The sequence below is a fragment of the Chrysemys picta genome, chromosome 3, assembly GCF_011386835.1.
Source record: "Chrysemys picta bellii isolate R12L10 chromosome 3, ASM1138683v2, whole genome shotgun sequence".
Lineage (NCBI taxonomy): Eukaryota > Metazoa > Chordata > Testudines > Emydidae > Chrysemys > Chrysemys picta.
In genome coordinates, this window is record NC_088793.1 from 56,735,854 (window position 1) to 56,748,713 (window position 12,860).

The window sequence follows — 12,860 nt, forward strand, 5'->3', positions numbered from 1 at the left end:
CATAAAAACCTTGATGAACAGCTATATATCTGATAATCTTGTACCAAAGGCCCACAGTCTTCATTGCCTATTATCCAGAATGTCTAATCACAAACCTGGAAACTGGTTCTAAAACCAAGATTTTTGTTCTTTTTCGTTCTATAAACAATGATGCAATGGGTTACATTACAATAAAAATTTTTTTGGAAACAAATGTATCTTTGATCACTATAAACATTTAAATTTGGAAACAAAAATGTGTTTCGAGAATGCAATGTTGTACTGTTTAAAGTAGTTTGCAGTACTTCAATCTTAATTCTTAAAATCTCTAAATGACTTCACTTTTCTTCTGTCATCAGAGACTATGATGAATGCCTGCTTTCCCTGGAAACATTATGCTTTCTAAAGTCAATCATGTCTGTTTTTAAAAATTATCTTTATTAAGTCCCTTCACCCCCTCTTTTTTTAAAGTATAAAGGGAAATATTCCAACAAAACTCAATGCCTCCCAATGCAGTCCAGCATGAATAATGAGTCCCTGATGCACTAGCATAATGAGGCTTTACTGCAGATCTGTAAGCATCTGCTTGCCAACACATTACTATCCTTGGAATGTTCCAAGTTACAAGCCAATCACTCATTCCACCTTCCACCTTACTTAACAGAAGCAAACAAAATCTTAAAGGAACAATTTTATCAGGCTGAAATGTTATGAAAGTTAATTACTAGTAACAAGAGAAGCAAGGGTATGCTTTCTTAGGGGACAGCAAAAAGGTAGAAAATGGGAAGCAAGGAAAACAACGACAATATTAATTTTGCAATATCTCCACATCTCCACTCCATAGTAGATATATATTTATAAAAAAAGAAAAATGCCGCATGCTGATTTTCTTTCCCTCCATGCTACGTGTGCACTAAAGGTTAATTCCCTCTTAGCTTGACATCAGACAAGTGGCAATTACTCACATAACAGGAATTTCACATATGCACACTCATTCTGCATTTTGTGACCTTTAGGACCTCAGTATATTTTCCATGTATCTAGGGAGTCAAGAGATGGTAGACACAGTGCTACTGTCTAACTTTTATACTTCTCAAGCCTTCTAGAAACCAGACCCAGGATTTTTTTTTGTATTTATTTAGGTGTGTGTAAGTACTTACCCACTTTTACAACAGCTAAAAAGACAGTAAGTGGAATTAATGCCTACACTGAGCCATGGTTAAAAAGCAGGGCACAGAACTTTTTCCTTGATACAATGCTAGCAACTGAGCATACAGTCGCTCCCTGACTTATGCAAACGTATACCCGACCATTACACACACACACACACACACACACACACACACAAAATCCTATTTCTACCTTATGGAACTTTTCCCGGAAGTGCGCATTTGCGCAAGTCGGGTTTGCATAACCCAGGGGGCGTCTGTACTCAGAACTCACTGACATATAAAAACAGATAAACTCATGGTGCAAAAAGAGAGCAAAGAAATAGTTGTGAAGACTGTACAAGGAGTTTAGAGAGTTCTAAAATTGTCCTAAATGGGACCAAATGCTATGTTTATTGATGATACTTTTAACCAACAGTGTTTGAAAAAGTAAAGTGAACTCTAACTGGTAGGATTATACCTACCAAGTTGTCTCTATTCTCTACCAAGGAAGCCATTGAATCACACCCAGACTTACAAGTTTCCCGCTATTGCTACCTCTGATGGAGCTCCACTACTAATAGAGTGGTATTTTAATCATGTTGTCTTACTTTGCTCACACTAACTAGATGGAACGATGGTTGCAGTAGGAAGAGGACCTGAAAAAAAAGCCTTTGTATCAGAAGTCTAGTATGAGGCCTGGGCTAAAGTAGTGGTCAAAGCTTTGCTGATATAAAGCAAAGTCAGGTTGTGAGCAAAAGGCAGGCCCTGCTCACAGAATCTGTTAAGAACTGGGCTGATACTGCAAAAACACACATTTCTAAGAGGTGCTAGGCACAGAACACTCACGCAAACACATGCCAGAAGGGTGGTACCAGAACACCTCAATACCAGCACATTTCCCAAAGGTAATGAGAACACACTGACCCCTGTGACGTTCCCCTCCGGTGTTATCTGGACCAGTGATTTGCTAGGCCACTCCAATCCTTAACTCTGTGAGCCAGCCTTACCCTGCTCTGCTGTGAGAACCCCCACTCCTGGACTGTTCACGCACAGTCTGGCATATAAGCTGCTCCCAGCTACTCGCAAGTGAGCCAATGACACTAGCCAATATCTCCGGTCCCAGAAACAACCCTAGGAATCTCAGTCTTGCACAGTCCAGTTATGCCCACTGGATGCTGCAAGCTTATATAAGTTCACCAATTTAACAAACAAATTGATATGTACCAGGCTTGTTATCCCAAGGGGAGCCTCTGACATGCTTCAAACCATATACACTGCTTCAGATAGAACAAACAAACAGATCCATTAGCTATAAAGATTGACTTATAATCACTTAAATTGAAGTATAACAAGTCAGATTTGGTCAAATGAAATAAAAGCAACATGTATTCTAAACTGATCTAAACTTTCAATGTCCTTACACACTTAGATGTTTCTCACCACAGGCTGGCTGGTTACTTTTCAGTCAGACTCTCCCCTTTGCTCAGTGTTGCAATCACTTGGTGGTGGTGGTGGTCTTTGTAGATGTAGGTGGAAGAGAGTGAGCATGGCAAATGTCTCTCCCTTTTATCATGCCCTTTCTTTCCTCTTGGCTTGGCCCCTCCCCTGCCTTTCAGAGTCAGGTGAGCATTACCTCATTGCAGTCCCAAACTAACCAAAGTGACTCCCTCAAGGGTCTAACAGATTCTTTTGTCGCTTCCTAAGCCAGTGTCCATTGTTCCTGTGAGGCTGGGCTGGGTTTGTCCCATCCATGCCCTGACGAGGTGTGAACTGCCTCTCTGTTCTTCGAGAGTTTTTGCATGGGCTTGCTTTAAGCCAGGATAAATTTTCAGCCTCATAACGATATACATGAAATTATAACCTATAACCTTACTATAACATCACTATAACAACCATGCTCAGTGCATTATAAGCCTTCCGAAGACATCCAACATAAACTTTGCATTGGATACCACACAATCATTTTATAAAGATGAACATGGGGGTGAAGGATGTTCCCCTGAGGTACAAAGCGCCACACCCCTCCTAAAGATGACATCAGGATGACAGTGTGATGGAGAGAGACGTTTTGATCAAACCAACATATAAAAGATAATGGGCAGTAACAACCCACATCGGGGGCAGTAACTAACTATGTCATAGGGGCAATACGTAACTTGTTTGTATTGGTGTATAAAATGGAACCTCAGAGAGAGCGTCTTTGGCCAACTGAGGGGGGAATGGAAAGTCCCACCATTCACTGAGCTGCATCCATTGTCATGGGCATACATGTCTTAGCATCCTCGTAGAGTCTGCCAGGTACTATTACTGTGCTTTGTCGAGAATAAACCTGGTTAGGCGCCTTCGTACCTTAATGGATCTTGTGGTCATTGGTTCGCTCGAGGTCTGCTGTGCCAGCTACCTGAACACAGCTGGGATGGCATACAGAGGGAACACACTCAGTCAAACATCTAACAACAGTAGTTAAAACATGGAATATTTCCTGGCATCCTGGATTTACCAGGATTTCCACTGCTGCCAGAGCTGATAGGGAAATAAGAAAAGAGTCTAGAAAGAGGAATCAAGTTCACATTTATCAAAGCTTCTATGGAGCTACATCTGGAAAAGAAAGTGAAAATCTTGATGGGCTCAAGTTTTTCAGTTATGCCTTAATAAATATAGTTTACTTATAAAATATCATTTGTTTTAATTAAAGATTATGCAAAGTTAAGGATTATACTCTAAATTCCTTTCATTCAGTAGACTCAAAATGCAAGTGGGGAAACTTATGGAATGGATTCTAGATTACAATGTTTAAAATAACTATGTCAACCAATTTCTTGTCTACACTATAGCTTATCAAGGTTGCTGCCACAGTGGAAAATTTTAATCAAAAAGGTTTAATGTAGACAAGTCAGTGCAACAGAGAAGGTTTTGGCTGAAAGAAAAAAAAAAAAGAAAGAGGAAGCGGCGGTGAGAACTTTATTGATCCTGGATACTGTTAGTCTATTAGCCTCCAAAGAAAAAATCTAAACGGCCTGAGAAAACCAGTGCCTTTGCTGGACCTCTCTAGGATATTGAGAGAGAGCGCAGGTTAAAGTCAGAATATGAAGCCCTGGAAAGCGACAAAATCCTTTTTGGAACCAGAAATCTGCAAAATCATTGTAGGGTCAGCAGATCAGTCTTACCCTTTTTTTAAACTGGGTCTTTCCTATTTCTTAGCTCTCTTTTCTTCTCCCCCACTTCTTGTAGTTCTCCTTGCTCATCCTATTTTAATCCCATTGAGGCGATACTAGATGGAAAGAAGAGACTACATTCAGAAAGCAAGAGCAAGGATGTATTCTTCCAGCATAAACAGCAGAGAACACTGGAGGTGGGTAGGTAGCAGGTGAGGTCTGATTATACGTATCTCCAGGTTTTCATTATTCTTTACCTCCTTGCTTTATGCTAGATGACACTATCTTACTGCACTACAGGCTGACTCCAGTAGGATGGCAAAAGACGAGGATGCTTGAGTTATCAGAATGGCCATGAGAGAGAGGGCTAGAATAGGCCAGAGCGGCTGCGCAGGCCGGCAGCCAATTAGAGAAGGGCCTACTGAGAGCCAATCAGGGCAGAGATTAGAGCCAGCCAATCAGGGCTAGGCTAGGCCCTATATAAAGGCTGCCTAGGAGAGGAGCAGGCAGTCTCTCCCAGGCCTTCAAAGGGTGAAGGTCTGTCTCCTGTGCGAGGAGACAAGCACCTGGGACAGCGCAGTGCTGGGCAGGCTCAGGGGAGCTGAAGGGAACTCCAGCCCGCTACCTGCCAGGCTGCAGACCCCGAGGGAAGGGCCTAGCTGGTGCAAAGGGGCCGAAGGGGAAGTGGCCCAGGAAGAGAGACGCACAAGGGGAGAGAAGGAGGGCAGGAAGGCTGCCACCAAAAGGTCCCTGGGTCAGGACCCAGTGTAGAGGGCAGGCCTGGGTCCCCCCCCTTTCCCCTTGCACGGACACCCAGCCACTGGATGTGGCAGTAGCGGACTGCACCAGACCCCTGACACAAAGGGTTAGACTTTGGGCGGTGGTTGACCACTGTGGCTGGGGTGCAGAGAAAGACTGCTGTTATCCCTCCCCCGGAAGGGGGTGAGGATGGACTAGGGGGCACTGCTGGAGGGCAGTGGCCTGAAGAAGGACACTGTCAAGCGGGAGCAACGCGGGTCCAGACCCCAGCAAGGAACAGACAACGGACGAGACACCACCAGCAGAGGGTGCTCCCCATGACTGAGCTAATTCCCAGAGCAACCAGCGGGAGGTGATGCAGTGGTGAGTCCCAACCACGTCACAGGATGTCTCAAACTGTATGATTTTTTTTTTCAGAATTGCATTCCAGACTCTAATATGGAAAGTGACAAAGCAGCCAGGAACGATAAGGTAGGAAGAAATCAACAGAAGTCTTACAGTAGAGAAAGAGTCCAAAAATTCTATTTCAAGAAAGACTGGCTCCTGCCAATACAGTATCATAAGTTTTTAAAAACCTGTCTACACTGATGCCAGACAATTTACAGAGAATTATTTCTACTTTATAATTGTTTCAATAAAAACCTCAAAACTGACTTGCCAGAATCAAGTAAGCATATTCCAGCTGCTTACTTCCCTAGATTTTCAAGTTTATAGTTGAAATTAAGACATTTTTCCAATTAACCCATTTTCCCCCTCCCTCTCCATTTGTACTGGTTAAGTAGAACAAGCACCTGAGCTATTCCAGAAACAATGCCTGGATAAGTAGAAATACAGCTATGATGAGGGAATCAGCAACACCTGCATAACTATCAGGACGGTCTACAGTGGTTCTCAAACTTTTGTACTGGTGACACCTTTCACACAGCAAGCCTCCGAGTGCGATCCCTCCCCTCCTCTAAATGAAAAACACTTTTTAATGTATGTAACACTATTGTAAATGCTGGAGGCAAAGCAGGGTTTGGGGTGGAGGCTGACAGCTAGCGACCCCTCATGTAATAACCTCGTGACTCCGAGGGGTCCCGACCCCCAGTTTGAGAACCCCTGGTCTAGGAAATGTTGTAAGCATCTTGGCCCCATGATATTAGAGAGAAAAATGTTGGTCCAATCTGTTACTGGACCAACTTCTGCTGGTGAAAAAGACCGGCTGTTGAACCTCCTGTGGCTGCCCCAAGGATTGAAGCTATGAGCATCACCTCATGATCCAGCAGAAGCCATCGTTCTGGCTGCCTGGAGAGAGGTTCTGGATATGTTCTTTTCTTCCTCTAAAAGAAAAGAAAACTCTTGCCTGGAGTGCTGAGGCAGCGAGTCTTTACATTTTGCCATAGAGTCTCACATAGTGTAGTTGTACCTCCCAAGCAGAGCATGTTGGTTAGCGATATGGAGCTGTAATCTGCCGGTTGAATATTTTTTTTCTACCAAACAAGTCCATCTTAGAGTCTTTCTGTTTGGAGGTAGCGCTTGACTGGCCTTGTCTGTCCCTTTCACTGGAGAGTGAGAATGTAAAAATTCATACCCCTTGGCTGGCACGTAGTATTTCTTTTCTGTCCTCTGCAAAGTGGGAGGGAGAGAAAATGGGGTCTGCCACAGGGCTCTGACCAGACCCATAACAGCCTAGTTGATGGGTATGGCCACTTTAGATGGGACTGCCGCAGCCAAAATGTCAATGAGGCTATGCAAATACTCTGAGTACCTCATTCTTTAGCCCTAGGTTAGCATCTGCCCTCTTTAGAAGCTCTTGATGGGCTCTAATGTCATCTTGTGGCAGCGAGCTGTTCGGCCCCAAGATGGCTTCATCTGTGGCGGAGAGGAAGAGGCCTAAGCTGGTGATGGAGGTTCCTCCTCTACTTCTGCCCCTATTATGTCCCCTGGGGCCCACGTCTTGGTTCTGTACTGGAGTCGTGATCAGGTGCTGAACGGAGCAATGCAGGAGCCTGCCTCTCGGACGCAGCCAAGCAGGATCAGAGGGATGGTGGTCCCAGTATTGAGAGAAATCCCCAAGGATTCCAGAATGGCCACTGGACTTGCATTGGCCATTATCCTACCAGCCAGGGGCTGGCAGGGGGACCCACAACAGATCCTGGCAGGATGTAGGATGGGTAAAGGCAGCAGCTTTTAGGATGGGCACAGGATTCAAACTCCAACTCCGAAGAAGTGACAGTGGCTGAGAACTAAGATTTCTTTTCTCAGTGGTCTAAATTCCCAGAAACTGCTAATGATGCAGTTAGCTGCCAACAATCTATGCTTGTATGGGAAAACTACTAATGAGAACACAATACAATATTGAGCTTTCTAACTATGGCTGAGAAAGAAGCTGGCAGATGAAAAATATTTAGTGAGACCCCCATCCCGTAAATAAGGATACATTCTATATATACACACTTTAGTGCAGGATGTCAAATAATTTACGTGCTTTTTCCTGGATACAGAAGAGAGGCACTTCCACCTCCCATTTTAAGTCAATGAAATTCCTTTGTACCGCCACCAGAGGGAGGCAGAGATACAGAACTAGGAGGAAAGAGAATGTAGCTGCTCCCTCCCCCACTTCCTCCCATCAGTCAGAGAATCTTTAAAATCAGACAGCTCAGTGAGAATCTTCAACAGATGGCGAAAATTAATCAGGAATTTCCTCTGCTTAAGATTTCAAAGCAGCAAACTAACACAAATGGAATGTAACTACATTTCCTTCAACTTAATGTTTTTTACCACAAACTAGGGTGACCAGACAGCAAATGTGAAAAATCTGGACAGGGGGTGGGGAGGGTGGGGGGTAATAGGAGCCTATATAAGAAAGACCCAAAAAGCAGGATTGTCCCTATAAAATCAGGACATCTGGTCACCCTACCACAAACTGAAAGTTAGTCGCACCATTCCCTACTGGTGGCTCAGAAATAACTGAAAGGAAATAAAGTGTCTTCAGATCTCTTACTAATATATTTGATGATAAGTATCAAATATTCTCTCTACATGTATTTTCCCAACATAAAAGTGTTAAGCTGCCCTGGTGTTACCTAGGTTGCCTACTGGGAAAAGTCCTGGAATAACCTTAGAACTCATGCTTCCACAGAAATAAAGGAATTGATATTTAGGAGGATGCCTCATGTATCAGTTTTACAGCATTCTCTGGAACGTGATTCACAGAGTGACACTGACAGCTGCCTCCATGCTGCACAAAATATGCATCATACAAGCCGCCTAGTTTGAGCGTTTCAGTTGCTTTTTTCTTTTTGCACATAATCAGGCCACTTTCTCCAGTTTGTTTCTAGCTGTCTGTTATTCTGCAGTTTCCGACCCAAAGCTGGGTTCTTGCAAACGTCCCCAAAATAGCTCTGCAATCTTTTTTTGTTGCGCGCTATTTTTATTTATATATATATATATATATATATTATATATATATACATACACACACACACATACACACACAAAATTTCATGCGCCAGACTAAATCAGCTCCTAAGGCTGTTCATGCGGTTTATAAGCCAAACTCTGCTGCTGCTTCTCTCGTTACACCAGCCAAATTCATCTGCTATTCAAAGCTTTTACAGTCCATATAGTTTCCATGATTTCAAATACCAGTTGCCTTTCCCACCAGCTGCTAACTAATTCCAACAGTTACGCTGACATTCAAACCGTTGCTCCTTTGGTTTCTTAGTGATGATATAGAATTTTAGAACCTGAAAGCAACTTTCACGTCACCTTTTCTATATCAGCTCAACGAAAAGATATTGGAAGACTTTGCAGAAAGCTTGCACAGCACACTATAGGTAGCGCATATTAGCGGTGTAGACTTTAAAATGTTATAGCAGTTTTAAAGATTCTACAGTTCAAAATGAATTGCTAAGTTTGAAGGCAGGGAATAGCTCTGGAACCAACAGAAACTTTTAAACTGGTAAAAAACTAAGTGTGCAGCACATGGTAGAAGCAATAATTTAATGTTTATATTTACCCCTTCTTCCCGACCTGCCAATAGAATACTATAACCTGAGTTAGGCTATGTTGTACTACTGTGACACTCAGACAGAGACATCAATGGAAACAGAATAAAGCATAGGCGACTGAACAAGGCCTGAACCCAAAGCCAACAGGAGTCTATCCATTGATGTCAGTGGGCTTTCAAATCAGGCTCTAACAGAGCAAAGTGCCATGTGGGCTGCTGAAAGCTAGACACCTGGAAGTCCAGGGCTGCCAGGATCCTTGGAAGCCCAAGGAGTCCTAGCTCTGACAGCCAACCAGAGGAGCTGCTGAAGAATTGGTGAGTCTCAGGAGCCTGGTGGATTGCCAGGGAACAGCAGAGCCCAGGTGCCTTGGCCACCTGTCAGGCTAGATTGCCAAGAAGCCAGGGAAGAAGGAAGCATGTAGGAAACCTGGCAAGTTTCTGCTGAAAACTTGTTTGGTTCCCATCAAAAGTCCTATTTCCATGCAATGTTTCCATTTTGATGAATCAGCAGTTTTCAATAGCAAAAAGGAAAAATTTCTGACCAGCTCCATCAGGACCGGCTCCAGGCAGCAGCGCAGCAAGCTGGTGCTTGGGGCGGCCCTTGGAAGGGGGCGGCACTTCTGGGTCTTCGGCGGCAGGTCCCTCAGAGGGAAGGACCAGCTGCCGAATTACTGGCAAAGAATGAAGCGGCACGGGAGAGCAGCCACCGATCACGGCTTCCCCCCTCTACCTCCCTTTGCCGCATGGGGCAGCAAAAAAGCTGGAGCCTGCCCTGAGCTCCATATTAAGATGTATGTACCTGTGATACTTCACACACACTTTGAATGCATATGAACTATATGTCCCTCAAATATACTAATCAGAACAAACTATCTACAGTTTAGAAACAAACTTTAGAAATGGCTTAGGAAGAGAAAGCTCTTCTCAGATCTATACTAACTGGAGCAACCAGGATAGCATTAAACTAAAAATGGAAAAGGAGAGTGAGAAGGAGGCAAATGCAGTAAACTGATACTCAGCACATGATTAACAAGTTCAACTGACGTGGCAAAGAAAGCGAAGATAAATGTTTCTATTGCCTATATATAAGAAACGAGGAATCTGGGTAACCAGCAAGAAGAACTGGAAATTCTCATTTATAAGAAATTAATAAACTGGCATTACTGAAACCTGGTGGGATCATGGAATCACTGAACCATAATGTTAGAAGGGACCGCAAAGGTCATCTTGTCTAACCCCTTGCCAAGCTGCAGGATTTGTTGTATCTAAACCATCTAAGACAGATGGCTATCCAGCCTCCTTTTAAAAACCTCCAGTGAACGAGCTTCCACTATTTCCCAAGGCTGTCTGTTCCACTGTCCTACTGTTCTTGCAGTTAGGAAGTTTTTCCTGAGATTAATCTAAATATGCTTTGCTATAGATAGAACCCACTGCCTCTTATCCTGCCCTCTGTGGCAAGAGAGAACAACTTTTCTCAATCTTATTTATGGCAGCCTTTCGAGTATTTGAAGACCACTATCATCTCCTCTTTTTCAAACTAAACATAACCATTTCCTTTAGCTTTTGCTCATATGATTTGCATCCCATCTCTTTGATCATCTTGGACACTTGCCTCTGGTTCCTTTCCAGTTTCTCTACAAAAATTGGACACGGTACTCCAGCTGAGGCCTAACCAGCACCAAACAGAGCGGTACTATCACCTCCCATGACTCACATGCTGTACCTTCTTAATGCAATCTAAAATGGCATGTTCTTTTTTCGCAACAGCATCGAAATGCTGACTCATGTTGAGGTTGTGATCCACCACAACTCCCAGATCCTTCACTCACAGATGATTTACATAAGTGGCATTACCTATTTTAGTTACTGATAACAGAACCAGAGATTTTGAATGCACATGAATTAATGTGCTAACTAATAAAGCCAAGGAGGGGGACACTGGTTGGCATCTGTTGGAGATCACTGAATCAAACAGAACAAGATGAATTACTCCCTAAGCATTTATTTGTAATGTAGAAAGAAAAACTGTGGTGTTATGGGGGACTTCATTTTGAGAAACATACAGTACAAATTCGCAATAACGAACCCCTGAGGATCCAAGCCATTTGTTCAGTATAGCCAGGAGTTTGTTATAGCGGGACGGTCTACTGTATGTGGGAGGTCTCATTCAGTCAATAGTAAATTATCATTAAAATGTCAAAAAAACTCATCCTCTATAACTTTTAAACAGGATATTGCACCCAGCTTGAGGTAACTATTTGGGATTTCATTATGACTGAGAAAGATCAATCACTGGATTGGAATTTGATGGTTGCCTAGGGATCAGTGAACATGACCTGCTTACATTAAATATAGGTAAACAGAGGACAGTCCTAACCAGTACTATAATTCCATTATATGGACACACACACATATGTATATGTATATGTATACACATGCACCCAACTTCAAAGTGGATAATTTCCCAACGTTGAAGAAAATTACAAACAAAATTGACTGGGAGAAAAAAAATTCAGATAGAATATGAATAAAACTTGGGACTTCTTTAGACACCCAACAAGCCAGGGAACAGCTTGCAGGGCAGTAAGGAGTTTAAGTCCTTATGTCAGTCTAGCTCACTGCTAGACTGACATAGTAAAATTGTTAATACAGAAAAGGCAGAATTGTTCAATAAATATTTCTGTTCTATATTTAAAAACAGGATTATGTACTTTTACCACAGGAGGAGGCGGAAGTACTTTCCAGTTCATTAGTAAGTAGAATATAAGACAGCCGTACTAGGTCAGATCAATAGTCCATCTAGCCAGTGTTCCCTCTAATTTTTATGTCTATGTGTGAAATTAATTTTGTTATGTGCACCAATATGGAGGTAATGCGCCTCTCCCCCCCGCCCCGCCCCAGCCCTCTCTCAGCGCAAAAGCTTGGGGCTGGGGAAGGGGCGCCTCTCCCCGGCGGCAGCTCCGGTGGGGCTGAGCCAGGGTGAGGGAGGGGCTCCTCTCCCAGCAGCTCCAGCGGGGCTGAGCTGGGCCAAGGAAGGGGCGCCTCTCCCCACTGTGGCAGGTCTGCGCTGTGGTCGGGCTGAGAGAGCGGCGCCTCTCCCCGCCGCAGCAGGTCCGCGCTGGGGGAAGAGGCATCTCTCCCCGCCGCTGCCCTGAGCCTCTGCACGGGGTTTAATAGGCAGATGCTCAGAATACTGGGCTAGATGCTAAATTCCCTAAACTTACATCTGGCCCAGTATCCTGTCTTCTGATAAGGACTGATGCCAGGTGCTTCAGAGGGAGATTGTTAAACAGAATCTAGTAAGGATAAACATTTTAAAGTCAGCAGGCCCAGATAATCTGCATTCAAGAATTCTAACAGAGTTGGCTTAGGAAATGTCTGTTCCACTGGAGTTAATTTTATTAGCGCTTGGACTATCATGGAAATCCCAGAAGACTGAAAGAGTTGAAATATTGTGCCAATATTCAAAAAAGGGGAAGCGAGGTAACCTGGGTAACTATAAAACAGTTAAACAGACATCAATCCCAGTCAAAATAATAGAAAGCATGATAAGGGATTCAATTGATGAAGAATGGGAATATAATTAGTGTCAGGCAACATGGTTTTATGGAAATAAGTCTTGTCAAACATGATTTCACTGTTGAGATTATGAAGTTACTTTTATCAGTCAAACGTGTAACTGTAATGTATTTAGCCTTTTGTAAGGCACCTGATTTAGTACCAAACACTCAGATTAAAAAGTCAGCATGATACAATATGTTAAACGGATTAAGAACTAGCTAACTATCAGATCTCAAGAAGTAGTTGTCAATGAAGAATAAT

General features: G+C 43.3%; 1 protein-coding gene across 4 annotated transcripts in view; it reads right to left on the reverse strand.

Moving 5' to 3' along the window:
* Positions 1–12,860, reverse strand: part of LMBRD1 (LMBR1 domain containing 1) — a 216,375-nt gene that overhangs the window by 18,798 nt on the left and 184,717 nt on the right. The gene's annotated exons all lie outside the window — the stretch shown is intronic.